At 45.1% G+C, this 24,582-nt stretch overlaps 1 protein-coding gene across 14 annotated transcripts in view; it reads left to right on the top strand.

Moving 5' to 3' along the window:
* LOC117231781 (forkhead box protein P1-like) overlaps positions 1–24,582 on the top strand; it is a 245,733-nt gene that overhangs the window by 71,705 nt on the left and 149,446 nt on the right. For 3 of the 14 annotated variants that reach the window (XM_033490540.1, XM_033490538.1, XM_033490539.1), the window contains exon 2: positions 15,169–15,222. The exons of the other annotated variants lie outside the window; for them this stretch is intronic. The gene's annotated coding sequence lies outside the window, so the exon portion shown is untranslated. The remainder of the gene's footprint in view (positions 1–15,168; positions 15,223–24,582) is intronic. 14 annotated transcript variants of the gene reach the window in all.

Here is a 24,582-nt window from a genome sequence, read left to right as displayed (position 1 = left end):
CATGAAAGAAACTGGCGTGAGTTAAAGAAGCAGCAGGAAGAGAACCGTCAGGGCCATTTGATAAGCAACCGTGTTCATTATTGCACATTAGCCCAGTTATCGTCACGCCTTCTTCTGCTTAGTTCTTAGCCTCTATCTCGTTCTTCGTTCCGCTTCGCGGCTACTTTATCTACCGGCATTCTTGCAACGCTGATACGTAGGCAGAAAAATGAGAAACGGTTGTCTATTCGTAGAACAGTCGTGAAACGATTCTTATCGTTCGTTTTTACATCGAATTTTTACTGGATTTGTTGATAATAAAAGTACCAAGAGGACTAAATATCGCAGGCTCTAAATCTCCCCTTGTCTTTAAATCGTATCGAAAATTACGAAATCATAAAAAATTCAATGTAGCAAAGACAGTAGCTCGCCCTTAGCGATTAAGGGATGTACGTACAAATGCGAACACCGCCAGACAAGATTCTTACGACACTCAATAAGGTACACACTCGCTCGCCCGCCGAAAAGGGTGCGAACAAGGGGTTGGTTGAACGCACTGAACGCCAGGTTTAATGAAAACAATCCTAGTTTATAATCCACGATAAGTCTCCTGGCACGAGCCATAGCGGAACAGCGAATTCTCTTACCTCGATCTGGCGAGAGGCCGACTCTCTCGAGAGAAGTCAGCACGGCGCGGCGTGCCTCGCAAGGACTTTCAGGAGGAGTGAATTGGTGGCTAGGTTCCGCGAGGAAGGGCGAGGTTCTGACTTTAACGCGAGCTCTAGAAAGGGTTGGAAAACGAAGGGACCGACGTGTAAGACGGAGGACCTTAGTGGGTGCGAGAAAGAGGGAAGGAGAAGACGACAAGAGGTAGATACGAGCAGAAGGACGACTGTCACGCGAAATGAGGTGCGCACGGTGGTGAAGAGACAAGACGAGGGGTGGCTGGAACGTAGCGGCGGAGAAGTAAGAGACGGTGCTTCCTTCTTCAGCGGCTATTAGCAGTTTAGCTTCTACAAAAGCCTTCTAATTGTACACGAAATTTGCTCGGTCTACCTTCGTTGCCGCTCGACAATATACCTTCTCGCTATGATGGGAGAAAGAGTGTGTGTATACGTCTCTGTATATGAAACGCCGAAGGGGGTTGACGGGGGTCGAAGCAAGGTAATATCGTAGAAGGTGGAACCGAGAGTCGTCTCATTCCTCCGACGTTTGTTAATTTGCCACGCGAGCATGTTACGCGAGCCTTTAGTGGCTGTTCTTGCGAACGGAGGAATGAGAAAAGTCCAAGTTGTTTGTCTAAACGATGGATATAAATACCAGTGTGCATGGCCAGGTTTTGCCAAGACGATAAACTAAATTCAAGTCTAGATACCAGGAAGCTATATCGTCTGGAAATTTCTTAGATTTATCCTTCGTAGTTCCAGCGAATATCGCTGTTGGGACAAGGAACGAAGCCAGGTTACAGTGCAAGAGGAGAAGAAAGAAAACGCTTGAGATTTAACACTTTTTACCAGTGAGTTTCACGATTCCGCGACGGTCATTACCATTAGCAGAGGATCGAGAATCCGTGGAGAATAGTGGGTGAAAGAAAAGGCGGACTCGGGATTCAGATTTTTCATTAAGGAGACGTCGACTCAGCTATCCGGTCGCCCTCTTGGTTATAAGGGGGAGAGAGTGTGGACGGAACCCAAGCAGGCAAAAGCAAGAAGGGGACTGATGGCAGAGGACGGCTGCAGACTCGCGGTATAATATGGTGGATTAATACGCGCAAAATCTGCCACCTAAAAGTTATTAATGACTGCCACGCCGGTAGTTCGCCGTGCGACGCGTCAAAGATTTTATAAAGGAGGGGTTTCACCCTCCCTTTCTTCAAGCCACCCACCAGCGTGACACGTCCATTCTTCAAGGGCGCTAAAAGAAAAGATCCCGGAAAGCCAAAGTTGTCAGCTACTTTCCTACCGCGCGACCTCGCCAACCTTATTGTTCTTCTCACATTCTTTAGGAAAAAAATTTTAGATTCGTATCTTTCTCGTCCCTTGATATTCAATCGATCCGTAGAACGTCACTGAAACGTGTCATTCTCCTAGAAAATCCCCAAACAGATTGGTTCACGGGAACGTCGAAAAGCTATCCCTGCGAAAGACGATCGAACGCGAACACGCTCGGCTCGATTGAAGAGGAGAGAAAAAGAGGAGAGGAAAAAAAAAAGGTAGAGCACGTTACAGAAACGATACCGAACGAGGAGTCGCAGCAGCGAAGTAGGATTTGCAAGGGGTTGCCAAAGGGGTCGAAACAGGGGGTGCAGATTTGAACAAGAGCTCGGTTGCTATGCAAATTGGAAAGATAATAATCGATTGTCGGAGGATGGTTGCGTTGATGGGCTCGCGGATGAGCACAGCACACCTCTCCACCTGGAAAACACGCTGATCTCCCTCACACCCCTGGCCCCCTCTTTTCGCTACCCCTTCCGACCTCGTATCGCCCATCCCGATCTCCCTCAAGGGAAATTATATAGTCTGCCCTCGACGTGCCCCCGGTCCCATAGACCGTCAAATACCTTACCTGTCCCGTCTGCATTCATTCCCTTCCGTGTCTCGCCCCTATATCGCCACTCCGTGGACCTGAGTGGTGGACACTACGAATTTTTCGGACACCTTCATATCGAACCTCGTAACCGACCGAGAAATGGCACGATTGAAACGCGACTGTTCGATTTTTCACACTGATATTCCACGACGTCTCGTATATCACGTCGATAATGTTGGTAATGCTCGAGGTAAAGGAAGGTGAGGACAGTCTTTTTCTTTTTTGAATAGTACAGGAACGAGATTACTGGATAAAGATCAGTCCGTGGCTTGTTTTTCATCGGTTCGAAGGAAATTTATTTTCTCGCCGCGATGAATAATGATGTTTGTATATTTTTAAATTCATCGGCATAATGAACGGCCCAGTAATCGAATCAGAGAAGTAGGGAGGGAGGCTGAACGGAGAAAAGGAGAGCGTCTGCTAATTGAAGAAAAGCCCTGGCGCGCATCAATCATCGGAATGAAAGATCGCGTCGAAAACGGTACGACCCTTCTTTTTTGAGACATCGGGAATGCCGTTAACGTTGACCCGATTTTCCGTTCTTTCCGTTTCCAGTCTTCTTCGCGACTGTACGAAAATAAGGAAAACAAGCGCGACGGTGTTTAATTTTAATGAACCTCGACACGACGAGCTATAAATTGCGTGTGCGGGGTCGAAAGCGTTCGCGGAGGGAAAAAAACGGGCGAATAGTAGAGACGATGACAGCGCTCGTCGTTAAGTAGTTGATTCTCGCCACGAATGCATCGTGCGGAGGGAATTGGAATAAAAATCCTTAACGAAACATCTCGAGGCATAAATTAAGCCGCCCCGGTTGGATCGGGTAAGCGCGAACGAAGGAGAAGAGAAGTGCGCTTGTAAAAGCGGATGCCAAACGAGCGACGAAGGTCAGGAGAAGAGAACACGTGCGTTCGAACAAACGAAAGCGAAAAGGGGGACATCGAAGGGTTGGGATGAAGGGAGAGAGAGAGAAAGAAAGAGATGGAACGAATAGAGGTGGGAAAGAGTAGAAGGAAGTAGGAAAAGTGTGCAGAGGGTGAGGAAGAATGAGAGTTTCGTGTTTGCGCATATTCCTCGCAATATTCTCTGTTTATCTCTATTGCCCCTTGTTTATCCAGTGTCCGTCCGTTCGTCCTTCTATTTTCATTTTTCCTTTTTCCTCCAGTCCAGGTCTTTGCGTGGCCAGGCAGGCGGTGGTCGTTGTCCGTCCTTCTTCTCCGTGTGACCAGGTACAACACTCCGCCTATTTGTCTGTCTCCCTTTCTTGCTTGCGCCACCTCCTATATATTCCATGCGGTGTTTACGTTCGAGATAAAACGAGGAACAAACAGCGGGCATTGGGCTCTCATGGTCACCGTACAGTCCGTCATAGCATCGTCTAATGTGACCGAGAAATCGAAACATTCCGCTTCCACTTTTTTTCTACGATGCCTTTTTCCCTTACAGGCAGTTTCTTACAATTTTTTTCCTTTTTTAGAGAAAGTTGATCTTAATATTTCGTTTACCCTTGGAGGGACGAAAAGACGCTTCGATGTATTTTCTGTAATACATTCGTTACATCGTTCACTCTATTTCGAAATTCACAGGAAGGTGAAACATCATCAGTCGAACGTATGGATTCGGTTCTCAACTTTATGTCGTAGTGAAAAGTGCAATAATCGCGATCGAAAGGATCCGCGGAAACGTCGTATTTTTGATCCGTTCCGGGATGCATGATTTACGGATCGTGCGGAGCATTTGCCTCGTGGGTGTAATGGAAAAACACTGCGTCGTACGCGCGACTGCGAATCAGTATATATTATACTGGAACAAATATTTTGTACGCGAAACGACGGTGTCCGGTGTGTAATTTCGACGCATCTGTACCTGCGTCACGTGATCCGCCTTGTTATTCTCTATACGTTCTCTCGAATCCATCCGACGAGCGAGACGAACGGGCGGACAGACGAGAAAGAGACAAAGAGAAGGACGGAACGTAAACGAGAGGCAGAGGCACGAGAGGTCTTTGGATACGCGGAAATCTAAAAAGAGAGAAAGGAACCGGGCCCGGTACAACGCGCGCGTTACAACGATTGTTTCTCTCCGCCTGGGGAGGCGGACGCGATACGATAAAATCGATCCTCCTGATCGGACTATCGATCTCGTAAACAACCAGAACCTCTCGTAGGTCGTATCGCGAAGAAAAGCCGCCAATGAAGCCCCGCAGCATGTTGATCCAATGCATTTACAATAACGACGTTGTTTATCTGTCGGACGACAAACGACTGGTTGTTCTACCCTCGTCGTCACCACCACCATTACCCCGTATCTTCGTGTTACCCCTTCATCCCTGTATTTCTATCTTGCGCGTCCACTCTGCCTCTCTCTCTCTCTCTCTCTTCCTCTACTTGTGTCTACTACTACCGCTTTTGCCCCCCTGTGTTCCTCCTTCGCCGTATCAACGTCGACCTCCTCCACTTTACCCCATTCATCTCCGTCTCTATCGCTACTCTCCGTCCGTTCCATGTATATACAATCGTCGTTATATATTAAACACGCTGCAACGTATACCGAGGCAACGAGGCATCGACGCGCCAGCCAAGTGTACACGATGCACACGATGTCGGCCGCGTGGCGTCTAGATAGCGGTCTTGTTTATGCGATATCTTGTATACGCGTCTTGGACTTTCAGTTCAAGTTTCACCGAGACATCTTACCATGCGATTTTGGGAAGTTAGAGCTCGATATTTTTTGATTACATATTTTTTTTTTCTCCGTTTCGATCTCTCCAGAAGGATATACACGCGGAACTTTTGATTCGTCATCGATTTTTAGAAAAATCTTAATGGTAGTTAGCGAAGAACTGGAAACAGCTTCCGTGGCGGTGGCCTCCTCGACGCAATAGGGTCGCAGGGGATCAGGGAAATGCAGAAGGTTACTAAGAGCTAGGGAACTTGTAACCAGCACATAGAAGTTTTGCAAACACACACAGACGCGCGTACCATAGACATTCCACACTGGCAAGCTCTCTCATACTCTGGGGCAAGTATCGTCTGGCTAATGTAAAAAACATGGGTGCACACAACGTGTTGTGTGTTGCTTACATTGCGACTCTCCTTATTCCCGTAGGGTTAAAACAGGGGGTCGGGCTGTAGGAGGCTGGCGGAGCAGGGGGTGTTGGTGGGGCTGAATGATACCACGGGGTTAGCATTGTTTTGTGCGACGACCACTCAGACTCCTCGTCAAAAGAGCTGCTAATGTCGGTGCACGTCTACTGACGTCAATAACGCATGAGGCCAAATTGAAAAATTATCACACCAAAGCGAGGACCGTTGAAAACCGTTGTTTAGAGAGAGGGTAGCCACCGGTCAAAGATGGTCGGTAGTTACGCGATAGCCAAGCAGCCTAATTCCAGTCGACATCGCTCGACTCCAGGCAAGACTCTCGCCTTTTGTCTAGGATCGACTTGTCGGCTTAACCTAAACCAGAGAAGCGGAGTATGTTCGATTTGAACTTTAAAATCTCAATTAAGAATTCGTGAATTTAAATTTAACAGTTACATCTCAAGTTTTTGACTCGGATCTCGGTCGATATATTTCTGAAATTTTAAATTCAGACTCGACTGTTATTCGTTAAATTACGTAGAATCTAAATCCGGCTATTTGAAGCTGAAATATTTAAAAACGATCTTAAACCGCGTAGATTACGTATAGTACATGGCTCTATCTCCAAACTCACCACCTCACGACACACGAATGAAACTGTAGGGTTCGCGATCGACTGACGAAACGGCTAAACAACGACTGTACGTCGCGTTGGTGGTGGTGGTGGTGCAACGATGCGTCGGAGAAAAGCTACTTTACGAGGGTGGCAGGTCTGATCGTTGGGTTCTCTACCCGCTTTCTTGCTGGCGAATAATTAGAGCCGATAAGTCACAGCGCAACACCCTGTACCGCGGGGATGAGGCACACCGGTGAGACGAGGGGGCCGGATTTAGTGGGTGGGCGCTAGGTTCTGGGCGAAGTTGAAAGTTAGAATCGCGAACGGGGCGCAGAGGCTTGGAAATCGCGTGCCGATGCCCCATTACACGGACAGACTTAGCTTCACCCATAGTCGCGGTTCCTACTTTCGACTTGCAAGGGTGAAAACCAGCCTGCACCCTTCTCCCACCTCCCCCAACCCCTTTGCCGCCGCCTTTTACACCAAACGGCTCCTGCTATCCTTCGGTTCGTCCAATACGGCATTGCCACCCAGCGTGGCTGTTACTATTTAGGGTAATTTCGCTTTCCGATAACCGTTACGTAAGCTCGGTTTCGTCGGTGCCCGCCGATCGATCCGATTGTCTGCCATTCGTTTCTAATCGTTTCAATGAGAAGATTCGATTGTGGGTGAATAAAAGTGTACGACAGTCGGTTGGTAACTTGTTAAGAAGGCTTTCTTTGTTTCGATCGGTCTGACTTTAATTGGATGGCTTTGTTCGTTGGTTAGTTTGCCTGGCATAATTTAAAGTAACGATGAAGTATATCGGTCGAATATTCGTTTAAAGTGTTGCTGTACGAAACCGGTTGCCTTCGCGACTGGCTGTTTGTTGTAGTATTTCAAGTTGTTATCGGTATCACTGGCAGATAGAATTATTTAAAAGGCAGTACAGATAGTATATTCTTCGAAGGTAAAAATAGAAAGACTTCGAGCGCAATAATTATAGTGTAGAGACAAACTTCAATAAGTGTTTGTTCAATTTAGCATCAGTCAAAGGTCAAAGAAATTTCTGAGTCATTTATGAAATTATATTTAGATAACAGATATGCGGTAATGTGCAATTTTACAGACAGAATTAGATACGATGATATACTTGTAAGATGATATACGTTTAGCCGTTTGATATCAAATACGATCTTTCAAGGGAATTGTTTAGAAGATAGAGAACCTGTTGATCGTGTATTAGAAATACGTTCGCGACAATTGCCCAATTCGAACGGATTATGTATTTTGCTGGTTGTTTTCATCGGTCTTGTTTTGTCGTCAAATTTGATTTCCAACGTTCATACGAAAATACACTGATTACGCGAATTACAGATAGATAACGTCACGAAAAATCAATGGAACGTCGTTGGTCGCAAACTTTGTTACCGCAGAATTTTCCAACGATATTCAAATGATCTTCTCGACTCTGCATTTCAATAATATTCACGCTATGCTAGGAATAATTTCTATTTTGTCGAATGACAATGCAACGTTAGTGCCGTCTGCATAAATTGTGACACAGCGTGTTTCAGGTTGTTATAACCGTTCCTTTTGTCGATATACGACCGTGTACTAAAATACAAATGCATCAAAAATTTAAACGTCATTCTTGGACATGGCTTAATCGATAATTCGTTCGTTTCGTAACGCCGTTGAAACGTATGTTGAAACGTTTAACCATCCGGTTGAACATTAATGTGAAAAGGACTGAAAATCTGTTGCCATTAGCAAAAGGAAAACCTTTAATCTTCGTCTCTGGAAGTTATCGTTTCTCTACGTTGAACAAAGGAATCGAACTAACGCGACGCGCGTTATCGTCAGTGCTTCAAGATTTTTGCTGTGGACGCGAAACCATCTCCGTGTTCTATCTGCGGATCCAGGACAATAGACAGCAGTGAAAGGAGTTTTTTTTACTGGCACTATTTTTAACTTTTCGGGGGCCTCTGCGGCGATGAACGCGCGAAGAGAAAGGCTCGAAGCGTTTGACCACGCGCCGGACACGGATGAGTTATTTTGATATCGGGACTTCATACCCCATTAGGTCCGGTTGACGATTATTTTGGAAGCGAGGCAGGACAATACCTTGACAATACTCTGACCGCTGGTCGAACAAGATCAGCCAGTCTCCTCCCTTTTCTGTCGTCATGGATCCACGTCCCTACGCTCTCCCTTCCCTTCTCGCGTGTTTTCCAGCTTGTTCTAGCTTTTTCTTTCTCTCGCCGTACGTTTGGTATACTGGAGAACTGAACACGTAGCTATCGTCGAGTTTTACTTGAACGAAGTTGCAAGAGAATTTACTGATGGGGCCAGGAATTCCACAACAGGAAGCATATTTCCATAAACGTCCCTTTTCAGAGCAACGTAACAATATACGCGGAAAACTTACGGTGTCTGGGGTGGTCAACAAGGGGTGGCAGTTTTCCGCGACGAAAAGGGTGTTCAGGCGAATTGAACTAACAAGGTCCCTAAGGGCAGTTTACGCCCGATATCCCGGTAAACTCTAAACCGTCGGTAGACGATCGTTTAGCAAAATACTTTCTCGCAATCTGTTCGTTCCTTCTTCAAGAAAGTTGTATAGTAAACATGCCTACATACGTACATCGGCGCTCATAATTATTCCAACGATATCAATAGGCGCCAAATGTATTTTAAATTATTTAAATTTGACACGTTAAGTAATACGCTCAAGATTGAGTTCATTGTTCCAATAATGAATCGTTAATACATGTTAATAACAGCAAACAGTCTTTATTTAATTTTTCGCAAAAATGAAGTTCAAGTTTTTATGAATGGTACTGCACGTACCGCCCTCCGTTTATAAACATTAGGACATATACACAAAGTTAGGTAAATCTCCGAAATAATTAAAAGGTTATTGCAGTATCGAACGATCATTATATTCCACTTGTAACTTGTTCTTGCAAGTAGCATTGGCAAATGCAAATTTAAATTATGTATCGTAACATGAACGAGGTGTACCATGAAAAAAAAAATTGTCCTCTTCTAAAAGCGAAACAGCACCTAATTTAATCTGTTTCTTTAGCTTCATTTATTAAAGTTTAACCAAACAGAGAATTTCCCAATGAATCCACGTCTTCCAAAGACTAGAACTAACTGCGAACAAGTTCGAGTCGCATCTTGTACGCGTTATTGGCGTGAACGTTTTGGCAAGGGTCTGCGGAAGTACCTTGACTTTGATCAACTTGCCCCGAAGTCCTTCACTCGTGCTCGACAGTTCTTACATAGCTGGTTTAGGGTATTGTTTGCCCGCAGTGCGCCGATGAGAAATGGGAGGCATAGATCCTGGTGCCGCATCTCAAGTAGGCACGTCTCATGCTAGCTAGCAGTGACCATTTGTTAAAGTCCACTTTCGCCGCCACCTGTCTCCCATCGGTTAGGAAAACAGCTCATAACACCGTCCGCTGCGCAGTGTGATGGTTGTTTTTTGCCCTGGCAGACGGGGGCGTGAAGACTGTCCTGCGGATAAAATGTCGATGTCGTTAAGTCCAATACCTGCCACCACGATAGCCTCGTATCTCTCTCAATATAAAGTTTCTATATTTAAAGTTGCATCAGTGCACGACGCAACCGCTGTTTATTCGCTGTTTTGATTTTATTCGTTGTTTAATCTACTGTTTGCACGAAACCACTGACACGGATGTGTCTCGTATTTTGTGCATGCGAGCGAGTCAGAAGAAAACATTGTATGGTAGAGAATAAGTTACGAATACACAGTGAGAGAACGCAAATCTGGCCACAAATGCGTTCTTCTATTTTTCTGTATGATTTGGGGATGATCTATCTAAATTGATAGAAACACACTGAAACTTTGATCGTCAAAATTAATCACGCATATTGTTCGAATAATTTATTTGACAATTTTTTACTACTTTTAATCGTAATATTTGTAATATATTTTTTACTATTTTATAAATAGAAACACAAATGATAAATTAATAGAAATGTCACGATTCTTTGCTTTTTCAATCTTTTTTACCATGTTGGTCACGATCCCTAAATTCTTTGATAATCGATAAATTCTATTAATTCTGATCATCGATATTCTATTGTAATTCATATCGTTAATGTGTGAATAATTCTTGAATGATGTTCTCTCTCTTTTTTGTGATCATTCGGGGAAATTAATAAAATCAATTGGCGAATATTGTGGGAAAAGTGTGGCCAGCTGTGAGACTCGAGAGCGATGTTACTTGTCAATTCGCTCGTCGATTCGATTGCTGGTATGAAAGTATCGCATTGAAACCATATCGGAATATCGTTTATGCGTCTCTCTAAATCACGCACTTCGTATTGGCGCTTGTTGAGCTCGGTTGCATTCCTATCGCGCTATGCAACGTAACACGAATTTGCCGGCATTCGTGATATAATTACAAATTAATTACTAGGGCTTTATTGAAATTCGCGTTGGGTTTTTGAAAATTTTGGAAAATTACCGAAGATCGATCCGAAATTGGAATTCTGCGATGCGCCCGTTTATGAGTGCGCGTACCAAGCAATACGATACATACATATTTAATATTCAACTGGAATATTTTATTACAAGTCATGAAGACAAACAAGCGTTTGCTATTATTATTACACTCGATAAACCGGAAGATCATTCAAAATATGTAACATTGAAAATGTCGTATCAACTACAAATTATAAATTGGAATTTCGTATTTAAGTCGATCTTGTAACCTTATAACTGTTTAATAGTTTAATAGTTTATAGCTCCGAACGAATATCACATAATTATAACAGCTTTCTCGAAAGATTATTTAAAATATGTAACACTGAAAAAATGTTGTATCAACTACAATTCATAGGCGTATTAATTATTATCAATTATAAGATAAAAGTCGAAATTTCGTATTTTAATTGACGTTACAGTTAATGTAATTGTAGAAGTAATCTTCAAAAAATGATAAATGTATGTAAGATTGGAAATATCGTATTAACTATAAAGTACAAATTAATATATTTCGTGTTTCATATAATCGATTTTATAGCTATACAACTGTACGATAGGTTAATTGGTCGGAGGCTTCTCGGGAATATAATGTAGCTACAGCAGTTGTCTCTGGTATATTGATATGCAACATATATCTTGGGCTTATAGGGTTATTAAGGACTTCATCCGTGTCTCATGGTAGGATTACTACGTTATTATCCTTCGGTAAGTGGCAGGTTGGTCGGTCGGATGGTTAGTTGGTCCCTTGTAAGGAAGGCCAAACATCATCTCCTCCTTTACTCGGTCCCTTGAGCCAGCGGCGAACTAGTAAGACATTCGCCCCCTTCCAAAATCGTCTGGTGGAATGGGACCCAGTTGTGAATTTGACCCTCGTAATTAATTTATAACCGGGGTTCTTGTTGCGAAGCCAGTCGGATAAGCAGAGAGTGGGTGACCTCGTACGGTACAGTTCCACTCGAGTTTTGGTCAATTAACGATACCGTTCGTAAACAAACTTATCCTCGTTTTCACGCGTAATCAATCCCTCCTCTTTCCACTTCTCCATCGTTTCCATTATTCCACCTGAAATTTTATCTAGGAAATTATAGTTTGAAACTTCGTTCGAAGTCGTTTAGAGATTTACGAACGATTTCTCAACGTCGTCCAAGCGTCGTAAAATCTTTGCTTCCAGCGATTTGACCGCTGATCCTTGGATGCAAGAAACGAAGCACAGCTCGTTAGGGAATAGGCATTACTCGCATGGAAATCTTTCACGAGATTACTTTGTTGTCGTAGTCTTCTACTCAGAATGCTCGGTATACGCATATTCTCTAGGTACTTATTACAGATCTAATACAAATTCGACACAATTCGGGGATGAGGGAGTTGTCGGAAAGTGGTCGAATAGAAGATGGAGGTAACCTAAGATGGAGGAATCCATAGATCGCGGAGCTAACAATCAGCCGTAAATTATGGTCTCAATATCCATTGTGTACCCTGCTTGCTCTCGAACAAGCCTAACCCCAGAGTCTAAGGCCAAGACTACTCACCCCTCCCCCACCCCCCTCCACGTTAACAGGCACAACGGTAGAAGCACGACGAGAGGGTCGGTCGGCTCTCTCACGGCCCAACTGAACCAAGAGATATGTATATTAATGGGGCAATCTTACATAGTTTTGTTTACCTTGCCCCCATTCTCTTAGTACGTATACAATTACTATCCCTAACCCCTACGGTATGCTTAGTACAGGGGCTGACTGTCTCCTCTTTGGTTTCTCTCTTCGTGTACCTCGCCTTCTCGTTTCTATGAAACGTATCGAATACGTACGCGCACACGTATTCTAGTCGATTAATCGAAGTCAAGTCGTTGCAACGTGTAGATTATTTTATATTTTATACTCGGAAGAATAAATGGTTATTTCTATGGATGTAAAATATTCCATCGGTCGTTCAATAGACAATCACTGATACATCATGCATAGGCTGAAAGGGTGATTTCCTCGAAAGATGCGTGTAAAAACATGTACAGGACAATATTGACGGAAGAAGGGTCTCGATAAAAGCGGGTTCCGTTCTTGAAGGGTTTAAACGGAAGCGGGTCGATGGAAATCCCATTCTACGCGGCACAGGGCTTTCAGCAAAGAAAATATTGTCCGCGATACGAGCGATAGCGGAGCAGAACTTTTTCACCTTTCGTTCCCTACCCTCCCTCTTTTTTAATTCCGTACGTGGCTGAACGCGAGCAGCTTTGTAGCGGGATGTACATTTCTCTCGCTGAACAACCTCATTTGTGTAATCCCCGAAGCTTCGACAACAAACTCTCTGCGGCATTGGCGCGACGCTGAGGGTGCATGGGAAGGGGGTGTGAGCACGACATTAACGTACTTTGTAGTTGAACTCTCTGTGGCAGTTACCACCATCGCCGTCCCATCTCTGACTTTCTCTCTTTTCGTCTCCGGATCTGTCTCTTTCTCTCTTTCGCTCTTCCGCGGCTTCATCGTCCTGGGTGAAATTGCAATTGTAATAGCAATTATCTTATTTCTACTATTGCTTCTTTGTACTTCGATTCGCGACATACGGTGTTGGCGGTGATGCGAATCAGAGAGAGGAGAGCAACGTTGAAACCGGGGGTGGGAAAGGGGGCGGACAAGGGTGGAAAGATCGCGAATGAAATTAAACGTTGGCGGGATGGTCGTGACGCAATTTCAGTCGTGTGGCCGTTTACTGGGGCGGAATGACGAGTCTTTTAGCTGAATATTGCCACAGCAGTGAGTTACAACTGGCTTTCTCTCTCCGGTATTGTTGCATTTTTCATTCGCCAATTATTAGCCGGAACACGCGGCTTCTCTTGGAAAGGACTCGAAAAATTGACTGCGCACGGAACGTACGTAACGTCCTGCTCGGTACATTGTGGACAAACGATAAAGTTTATTTCAATCTTCGTGGAAAATTGAAGGGAAAACGAAAGGTTCCAACCAGAGCGGCTCTCGCACAGAGATATATTCAGTAGTCGTGGTTTTAATCATTGACCCTTGGTACACTGGTTACGAAACCGGAAAGTAGCGCCGGTAGAACCGGTGGAACCAAATTGCAGGAAGAGAGTCTGTATGAAGGGGCTAATTTGAACGAGGCGCAAGTGAAAAGTCTGCATTGCGTCGCTTGTTAGAAGAGTAAAGATAGGCCAGCGGGCTAAAGAACGCTGGTTTACAGAACGCGGAACAGGAAGGAGCATTTCATTTCGATGCAAAAGGGCTGCTACGGGTTTGTAAAAGGGAGGAACGATGTGTCGATCGACAGAGAGAATCGTAGGAACGTTGTAGCGACGGTCTCGGCTCACGCTATACGAGTAATACGAGGCTTGTTGAAATTCGTTCGAAGTAATCAATATTATAGCTCGCCAAGATATATGCGAGAGAATGTGGGCAAACAGTGTACACACGTGCATTGTAACACGGCAATAGGGGAGGAGGTTCAGGGTGTAAGAAGGATGTAACATAGGATGGGTAGATCGGAAGGGGGGGGCTAAGGGGAAGGCCCGGATAGGAGGTAGAAAAGCAGAGAGGCGAGGAGAGACGAAGCGGTGCCGGAGGATGGAGTTAGAGGTGGAACAGAAGGGGTTGAAGGGGACCGCGAGGTTCATACAGCGAGGGCTCCAGCCCGCGGGGGTGAACTGGGGGAAGGAAAGGGGTGGACAGCCGGACAAACAAAACCCTTGCTGCTTCATTTCTGCCCGTCTGGCCAGACACCGACCCTTTATACGCGCGCGCTTCCGTCCTGCGCTCGACTCGTTCATTCCCTTCCTCCTCGACTAGTCCCCCGGAACCCCTCAATGCTTCGTCGAGTTGTACTTTCAGTACGTTACTTTTCGAGTTCGTTAATTAACGGCACCGCCGCCTCATTGGCGAGCTCGCGTCCAGTCGAAGGATACGTCAGAATGGTTTTCGACGAGTGGAGGCACCCTAAATCGCAGCCACATTGTCTTTGTCTGACAGGATTCAAGTTTAGATGATAGACACCGAAAGGTTCGGAACGGTACACCCTTGATGGTCTTTAAATGATTCATAAAAAAAATAGCGATACGTCACGGTGATGCATAGGTATTCATATAAGTCAAAGCAGTGGGAAGGGTTGCCTTGTGAGTGGTGTTACTTATGTCTTCATACAACGTTAATCACTACTCTACCTTCTATTTCGATCGAAAGACAGTATTACAACTGAGACTACTTACTGTCGTCTTGTTCATAATTACGTATCAGGTGGTAGTTTGGAAAGTTATAATACTACCACGCTCGAAAGGATCAATAAAGCTTCTATTTTTGTTGTTAAATTACATATTTAAATTAGTTCGATAATTAGTTCGCGTCTGTTTAACTTTTTTTCCTCATTATTTATTGTTTATAACATAATATGGTTTCTGTTTGCTTCAGGTCAGTGGTGTATACTTCCCAGGCTTCTGAGACAGAGTGACATGGCTTGTTAATGTGAGTTGAACGATACTTATCGTCCGCGAAATACAATAATTGTTTTTTCTTTTTTTTTCTTTCTAAACTCGTCTTTTTTTTATTGATATCTTATATCTATCGAGCTTAACCCGCGCGACATTATTTCTGGACAAGTTCCAAAACAAAGTACGTTAGCCCGACAGAGACGAAGAGAGAGGGTTGAACGAGCGCGTGGGGTCGACCGCGCGCTTTACTCCCCGTCGTTTTAGGGGATGAACGATGCGAGACATCGATAATCGCATTTGTTGTACGACCGTCGATACGAAACTTTCGGAATTTCGTCCAGCTAAGAAGCAAGGGAAGTTTATGACTTAGGAAGTATTATATTATTCGAATATTCCTCTGACCTCGCTCTATCTCACCCCCCAATTTCCAATTATCTAACTTCTCTACCTCCCTGCGTATATCAAGATCTTTCACTTAATCTTTCGCACCAACAACAAAATTTCCACGATCGAAGCTACAGAAACAATCTGCAGAAATCCCTGCTCTCCCGTGTGCATTCCAACGAGCGCGTTAATTGCGAAAAGCGAGAGGCCAGAAAACGCGGAAAACGCGCGCGTAACAGCGTAGTTTATTTCCAACGGTGTTGCGTTCCTTTCTTTTTGCTCGCTTTTTCTTTTTTCTCTTTTTTTTTTTTTTTTTTTTTTACTTTTTACTGTGAAGAACACTCGGCGCCAAAGTGGGAGCTAATAACATAAATGAGGAACACAGCACGTTGCTTTCGTTTTGTTCTCACCCCCGCGCGCGTGTTTTCTTTCTTCCGTTCGTTTTTGCGCCAGGCCAGCCGCTCCGCGTATAAAGTGGCGAATATGGGGTGTGAAATGCATGTCGGTTTCACGGGGTTGCCGAGCCGTAATAGTGGGAACAGGAGCGCGGCGGAGGGCGCGCGCGGTCGAGTGGTCGGGTTCTGGAACGGGCTCGAGTTGCAGGAGTCAACTTGGCCGCTCATTGGCTACTTGCTGGCGACCGCCACTCGCGAAACATTAGTATTCTCTGCTAATTAAAATGTAACTGAAATTGTAATGGTCTGCGTGTGGCGACGATACGCCAGGAAACTAGGGGATGGCGTGAGAAAAAGAGAGAGCAGACGGCGGCAATGGTGAGCGTTACACCGTACACCACGGTAACGCACGATGTGTACTTTTTCATGCTCGGCTTGGGGACTGAATAGAGGAAAATGTCAGACCGTTTTGCGAAAAACGACTGTATCATAACGCGATTGTTCCTATTACTTTTTCCCGGTGTACTATGATTATCGTCGATAGAGGCCAGATAGCGCGCCAGAAAGAGGAACGAAATTTAGCGTAGCACGTAGAAAAGGGTCTATCAAGTTTCACGAAAGCTTATCGTCAAAATATCCATGTCGTATTTTACGACATCATCAGACTCGTAGAATTAGAGGAAAGATACTTTATCGAAAAGGGAGGAGATTCGATTTCTTGGCCATATTCGAAACGCATTATCTTTCTACTCTTAAATCACATTACCTTCGAGGTACCCTTTCTGACCTCTTCCCCCGTTATCTCCGCGCCGACTCGTCTTTCGCTCTTATTTTATTTGTTTCGCTTATCCACGCTGTTCTGGAAGCTCGCGCAGATTTCGCGGCAATTTACTTTATACGCGTTACGTCGTTTTCCGCCCTCTCGCTCCCACTCGGAACACCGTAGCCACCCTAACGGTAGTAGGTATCGTCTCATTCGACTCAGGCCGCCCTCACACCCTTACGATGTTCTTATGGGGCTCACACCAGGCTACCGTCTACGTGCACGTACAGAAAGCCCGCGAACTTGTGTTGCTCGTTCTATCGTTGGGCCACCCCCAGGGTGTTGAAGCTCTTCCGCACTTATTTCGCGCTAATTCACCCCTCAAGACCGCTTACACGCCCTCCCCCTACCACCGCGACCACGGCGAACCAGTTAGCTTTTTTTCTCACGTGCCGTGAAGCAGTTCACGTTAAGCGGTTAAGGGTGAACTCAGTTAAAGAGGGGCTGTAAATTCATTGACTGACGAAAATACTCCCGCCGGAATTCCCGGAAGCATCTTTCAAGCTTCTTCGATTTCATCGATACCTCTTGTCCGTACCGTGGCGAGGGTGAATACCCAGGCATGCATATACCTATTTAAATTTTGATGAGGATAGGTCATCGAACCTGATCATTCGTACTGTCGTGAGTATTTTTATCGTACACCCTATTCTCCCTATAACATAATATACCTGTACGTTCTACGATTCGAAAAAAATTTCCCCATTAGTAGGACATTTGCATTGAACGGTTGACAAGCGGCAACAAAGGCCGGCTCAGGATTTTCGTCGTAAATAAGCATTACGATATAATTTTCTGTCACAACAATGGCTGCCGGTGTTACAAAAGGTTTAGCCACGAGGCGACCGTCGGCTACTACCCCGTGGACAATGAGAATGTCCGCGTTACGCCATAAATTGATTTGCGAAAGCGTTCCTGAAAAAGCTCTCTCCTCTCAGCCGAGGAGAGAAGAGTACGCCGTGTGGCCAGCCACTGGGTTGGGGCTACCCAGGCTTTTGAGCTTATACCGCAAAAATTACGTCGCGAGAGGGATTGTATTTATGTTACATAATTACGCCACGCGCGACCAGCGGATAGGAGGGGTGCGGCTGGTGGGCCGAAGCAGGGGTAGTTATGAAGGGGGTGGTTTGGTGAGCGAAGAGGAACCAGCCAGAGGAGGAGCGGGTGCGAGGAGGCGGGAGAGGGTGGGAACAGAAGAGGAAAAAAATCGCCTGGTCGAGGAAAAGTTTTTCGGCGGCTGGTTCGACCGACCGACCGACCGACCGACCACCCGGCTAATGAATAGAAATAATTCTCGTGCAATTGTGCTTTTCGGTAGTTTTCAATTAACAGTCGCCCACCCCCTCTCCTTCCCCGTGAAGCTTTTGCGCCATTCTCCGCAGCGCCCTGCCGCGAATACCGTTCCACGAATGGACGAGCTGTAAGTTTTTAAACGGCTCGAACGCGCGCGATTCGTACCGTGTAATTACAGCGTTTTTCCCATTCTCCATTTCGGGGCTGGCCATCGCCATTGTGTCTGTTCGACATTTCTGTTTTCATTATACTCCCTTGTTCAAGACAAACAATTTTCGTAATTATCCAACGATTTCCGGTCTATCGTTGCAGAGATTCGAGAAATTTCGTCGATGTACAAAACGTAAGAATTCACAGGCGGAAATATATATCGCGTGTACAAGGAAAGGCTATCGAAAGGTATCCCCTCGGTATGTGTCGTCGCGGAAGGTAGCTGGAATCCCGCAAAATAAATCGGATCTCACTGTCAGTGATCCCCGGTAATATTTGTCTTTCGCCGGGCCATTTTACAAGATTTCCTATCTACTCGGCTTTATAAGCGAGGAAGACGAGGAATCGGCCAGCCAACGAGGGGTGACTCGGACACAGAGAAGCGGTGAGTTCACGTCGTCAGATGGGGGTTGAAAAGGGAGTGGGTGGCGGTTCGGTGTGATTCCCTGGGCTGGCTGGTAGAGAAACGACCTGGCTAGTAGTGGTGGAGAAGGTGGAAGGGAAAGAGTACACGGGACAGGGTCCCGCGGGATAAAACGGGCTATCAGATGTGAAACTCACTGCGTCGAAATGTAAAAGCTTCCTGACAAATCGGTTTCTATTACCGCGTCGCGGTGGGTCGCCTTTTTTATATTGATGGCATTATTTTGCACGGAGACGGGAGACCGTATTTTCTGGACACGTACGGTATTCTACGGGCTGGAGTACACACGGGATCACAACCCCCGCTTATGAATCCCGGTTATTTGCCCGGGAAATTAATGTGCGCTTACCACGTATTCGTGCGGCCGTGGCCGCTATATCAAAGAAACTGACTGACGTTCGATAAAATTGGTTATTATTACCCCTTCTTATTAAGTCCTCAAGGGGTTGTGCGCCCTGCTCTCGCCAGGTGCTTCGTTTTATCCTCTTTTAATTGCCGTCCGTTGCCACGGCGCCAAGTACGTATAGACTTTGGAAAAATACTTTCTCCCTTTTTTCGAGGTAAAATATCTAAGAATAAACTGGTCTTGGTAGATACGGATTCTTTTCTACTTCAAAATGATAAAAAGTTACTGGTGTAGGGATGGTTGTCCGAAACAGAGAAAACGTGTCCCGTAGGAGGAAGAATCTTTTCGTCGGACAAAAGCAGTCCCAATGTCCTCGAGGATCCTCAGTCACGTGTTCCGTACAAAAAAAAAAAAAAAAGAAAGAAAAGAAAAGAAGTATGAGCGCGTACGTGGAAAGAGGTTGCTGGGTGGAAGGTGGTTAGAGCCATTGGGTGAGGTGGGTGGGCAAAAAACATCCGAAAAGAGTTCCGTGGTGCTTGATGGTGTGAGAAGGTACAGCCAGACAGTCAGACAGAGGAGACAGACAGACAGACAGACATGCGGGAAGGAATGAAAATAATAATACCCAGCGTGGCCCTGGGCCATAGGTGTCAGTGCCGGCAGGAAGGAAGGAAGGACAGGAAGGAGCGCGTTGAATTTGTCATATGTAAGTTTCACCCTCTTCTCTCTCCCGGGCCGGCACACGCACCAGCACACATCCCTGTGTGATTCTTGCTCCCTCTCGTGCAAACCAACTAGCACACCACGTATCGTCGTCCGCGAGAGGATTATTTCAGAAAGGTGCCAGGAATCGGAGGGACCACGTCGAGATTCGGGTCCTTTGCGATGCAACCACCGTCCCTTGTGCGGATTTCTCGCGTGCGTTAGGAAATGTCTCCGGGGTATATTGAGATACTGTCACCGAATTTTCTCCCGCAACCCCTTGAGATCGTGCCTTGGCCTGTGGACACACACGCGTTACTTTCATCCCCTTTTTCGCTTCAAGGCCGTTGAACCGAACACCTCGCTCCCCGTACCACAACTTTCGACGAAGTTTCCTGGTAGGCGCATCGTGTGAATCATCGTTCTCGTTTAAGTGCCGAACTTGGAACTTTTATTCGGCAGAATTGACGTTGAAAATGTAAATTATCGAGGAATTTTTTTTTTTTGAATAATTTATTAATATATTCTAGGCATCGAATCGGATGTCGGACGATTTTTGGTTAATTTTTAACGTCTCTGTAGCACTCTGTGATGGATCGGTTCTTTGCAATACCGTATTTACCGTGTTCGTATATTGTCTGGTTGGAGGCACAAACGCCGCTGTCTGTTTAATTTTTCGCTAATACTTGTCTGCGCTCGCGCGGATATCGAATTTCAATTGCGGTTGCCTGTAAACAAGTGCTCCGTTTTATTATTTATTACCATCATTCCGGCCACTTAATCAAAAATACATTACCGTTGATGACCCTCAGCGTCTGACATTTTCGATGCTCGAATGTGGGAACGCGAATGATTTCATCAGCGCGTTATTAAGTGGGCTTTGATTTTCGATCCTCATTTTGCAAACCGAGCTCTTTGTCGCGGAACAGATCCATCTCTCTTGTCCGTTCCGTTCCAATAGATTACATACCTGTCAAATGAAAATATTCTATTTGCGATACTGTTACTCTAATCATAGTTATTGCATATTTGTTAATTACCGCGTAACTCGTCTGGCAAACGCGTATATCCGTCTCGTTTCTCTACTCGATTCAGACGAATTTTCGGTGAATAATATTCATAATCGGCTAGAGACCACCTACTACGAGGAATTCACACGCACGCGATCACGATACTTTTTCATTTCATCGCTGGTCTGATAAGTTAAGCGGAGATGGTTTTTTTAATTCCGGCCTCTCGAGTTACAGGGGAGAGCAGGCGGGTTAGGTAGGCGCGTTGATAACGTTGATTAATTACGATTCGGCTCCGATTATCGGTGCAATCGTGTTTTATTTATTAAACGAATATTTGTAGTCATGCTATTATTTATGGACTCGGACTTGCATCGCGCACGATTCCAACCGTGACTGGTATATGCGTCTATGTATCTATAATTTCGTATAGTTTGTAGCTTTCATGTAATATAATATACGTATATATTATACCTATAGAATATATATGTATATACATATAGATAGCGACAACACTATTAATTAGGCCTTGTCTTTCATTTTTGTTTAATGATACCCCGTGCAGCTTGAAACGGCGGGAAATCCTTTGTGTTTTCACCCCGTTGTTTGGCGGGGTAAAAACCTGAAAAAGCGAGAAGCTCTGGCCGAGTGAGAGCGGATGCTTGTATACGTTCCATTCAATGGGGTTAGCAACGCAAGTCCACACGCACGCCGGTGCACACACATGTACGGGCGGATACACGTGATAGGGTTGGACAAATGAAGTGGATATGACATAATGATTTCGAGAGGCTATGTACCGTAGCTTGTTGCCTGTCGGACGGACTGCCGCCCGACCTCGCCTTGTTCATTAAAGTTTTCATTCCTGTCGATAATATTAATTACGATTCGCCACCGCCGCGCTGGAAAGAAACAACGTATCCGCGTACTTTTCTATCTCTTCTCGAATTTCGTTCCTCTCCGATGAACCGTCCTAATGGATTATCTTAAACAAATATACGATCGAATTCAAATTTATGTATGTACGTATACATCGTGGCCATTATCGAATGATTTAACGGCGTAGAAAAGAATTGAAAAATATTATCGTCTATCTACAGAAGCAGCGTTCTAGATCCCCTGAATTTGATAATTGCAACCTTGATCAATAAACAGTAATCACGTTTATAGAACGTGAAGGGGAATAAAGTTACATCGTGTATTTATACTTGCCGCGTATCCCCTATCATTTTCAACAATTTGATCCAAAAATATGATATCGTGTGATCCGTGTAATTATTAATATTCGAAAAAAATAGACAGAAAATAAATAAAAACGGATGAAAGGGGAAAAATAAAGGACAAAGTTCCCCAAGTCATCGACCACGTTCTAGTTTTCAAAGGCAAGAATGCCGGTCGTTTCAACGAACGATTCACGTGCCAGGAATGGTTTGTCGCAGTACAGAGACCTGTTATAGCGCTATCGTCTTTGCTTGTTTTTTCCTACCTCTACAACCCTCTGGCCCTTCCACGGTAAACAACAGACATACCCATCCCCCTGGCACAGCCACTGCCGACCCCGAGCCGTGCCTCCCACTTGCAAGGCACCACCCCTCATCAGTCGGTCTGTACAAATATACTATTGTATTGATCCTATACCTTTTCCACCTCCAACGTTCCTCCTTTTGTTCCCGAGTATCCTCGTTTTACATTTTAGCCGCTTCCGCGAAACAACTAATGTGCACCGAGTGTGTTGACAGTAACTGTCTCGCTATTGTTGCACCCTCTCGCACTCGCCTCGTCCTCTTTCATCCCCCGTGCAATGAGAGGGATCATCGCGCCGTGTGCACGAAGCCTGCGGCATTCTTCCGTTCGATTCTTCTCTCATTTCGCGATAAATCGGCTTTCCCTCGGCTCCCTTTCGCGAGTCCGCACGCGTCCTCCAATCGGTTTACTTGTAACATTTAGAGGAGACACGATCGACGCTTGAATTTCGTCGATCGATCGTACAGATTTGGTAACGAATTGCATCGCTCACGTTGGGGCTTGATTTAAAAAAAAAAAAAAAAATAAAAGAAGATTCCATGAAATTAATCGGTAAATTATATTATTCACAATATCCAATATCGGTGTATTATTCTTCTTCTATACTTTAGCGTCACAAACATAAAAGAGACGTATTCGTGATACTCGTAATAGATACATATTATACGTATAAATATATGCACAACAATGCATAATAAGGGACGAAGGATATGTATTATCGTGTAAATCTATGTGTAGAAAATCGAGTCCAAGTTTATTCAAACCTGGTAACAGCTACCGTTGCGTGGAGTCGTAATTTGAAGAAATTCCTACGCAAGTAATCTCAAAATTATTATTATCCAGGTTATCTGTACGTTCTTCCCCCCCTCCCTTTTTTTTTAAATTTCAAGTTTTAGCAGACTATGAATCGTTCTGTAAGTCTATAGGTAGAAAATCGAGACCAAGTCCACCGTTCGAAGGTATTTTTGCGTCTAACAGACGCTTAACGGGGGTTGGCGTTAATTACAGAGCGCGGAAAGTCGATTTCGCGAGGAGATCGCAATTTTGTAAATACGTGTGCGCCTATCGGTTTTATTGCCTCGACGGGGTTGTGTGTTTCTCAACAACAACAACACGCTGGGCGAACGCTGGCAAACAGGAGCAGCACGTAACGTGCATTAATACGAACGAGCTGCCGAGAAGTAAGACTGGCGAAAAGGGGTGGGAGTTTATATCGTGAGGTGAGCACGCGATGACGTGATTCTATCGATTATTAAACGAATAATATGCAGTCGCTCGCACTGCCCTGTACCATGTGCATCGAACCACACAGGCAATTTGGGTATGCATCGTATGCATGAGTTTATGATCGCGCGAAAATCCGGAATGTTCGGCACGGAGTGATACGATGGAAACGAAATAGAGTTCCTGCGAAACTAATTTCATGGAACGGTTACAACCGACGCCTCGAAAATGCCGTTGTGGTATTCTAAAATTAGGAGTTACACACGAACCACCAGCCCGGGCAACTCTTTTTTTCCTCCTGGTGCACGACTGCCCTCGTCCATGTGATACAGAACAGTCTCGAGCGTGGCCTTTTTTACGCGACAATACACGACGAATCACGGTGCATGCTGATTGAGAAAACCTCTACACTGTGATTTTCCGCGCTACATTGTGAAACCGGAATATTCCAAGAAATTAGGGGAATGAAAATGACTCGTTGCTGTTCGTTCCTATCGATCGTTTGCTTGGAACATTTTTTTTCAAATCGAGCAAAAGATTTTTCACTGAGCGCATTACGATTTAGAGATTTAAAATATACGCGTAAAATTTTCATCGGTGAGAACGATCAAAAATTTCCCTTTCGTCGGATTCTGTCAGGTGAACCGTACCGAAATCTCTAGGACAATTTGCACGACGTCGTTGCGTGCCCAGTGAGAGTCGGTCCGTACGTACAAACAGGTATCGTAACGATCGTAACGCATCGAGGTCGAAGTAACCTGCAAGGTAACGAGCAAAAAGGATTGCGCTAACGAAGTGCCTGACGGGTAACTTGCCCAAGCCCTGCGTCCGGGGCAATAATGTTCCCCCCGGTTGGTAAACTCGTGTTTGCACAACTCTTTGTCCCAGAAGTACACACACGCGGTTACAAAGGCGTACGTGCACGTCAGCGTCGAAGAGACGACGCGACACGGACGAACGAACCGACGACTCCTGCCCTCGCGTGCTCGGACCTAAGGTTTTTTTTTCCCAGTTGTTGTATGCATAATAGCATTAGGATTCATTAGCAATCAGAGATGG

Source organism: Bombus vosnesenskii, unplaced genomic scaffold (assembly GCF_011952255.1).
Source record: "Bombus vosnesenskii isolate JDL3184/JDL3185 unplaced genomic scaffold, Bvos_JDL3184-5_v1.1 scf7180000013273, whole genome shotgun sequence".
Classification (NCBI taxonomy): Eukaryota; Metazoa; Arthropoda; class Insecta; order Hymenoptera; family Apidae; genus Bombus; species Bombus vosnesenskii.
The sequence above is the reverse complement of the archived record's forward strand: the minus strand, read 5'-3'. Positions and strand labels throughout refer to the sequence as shown.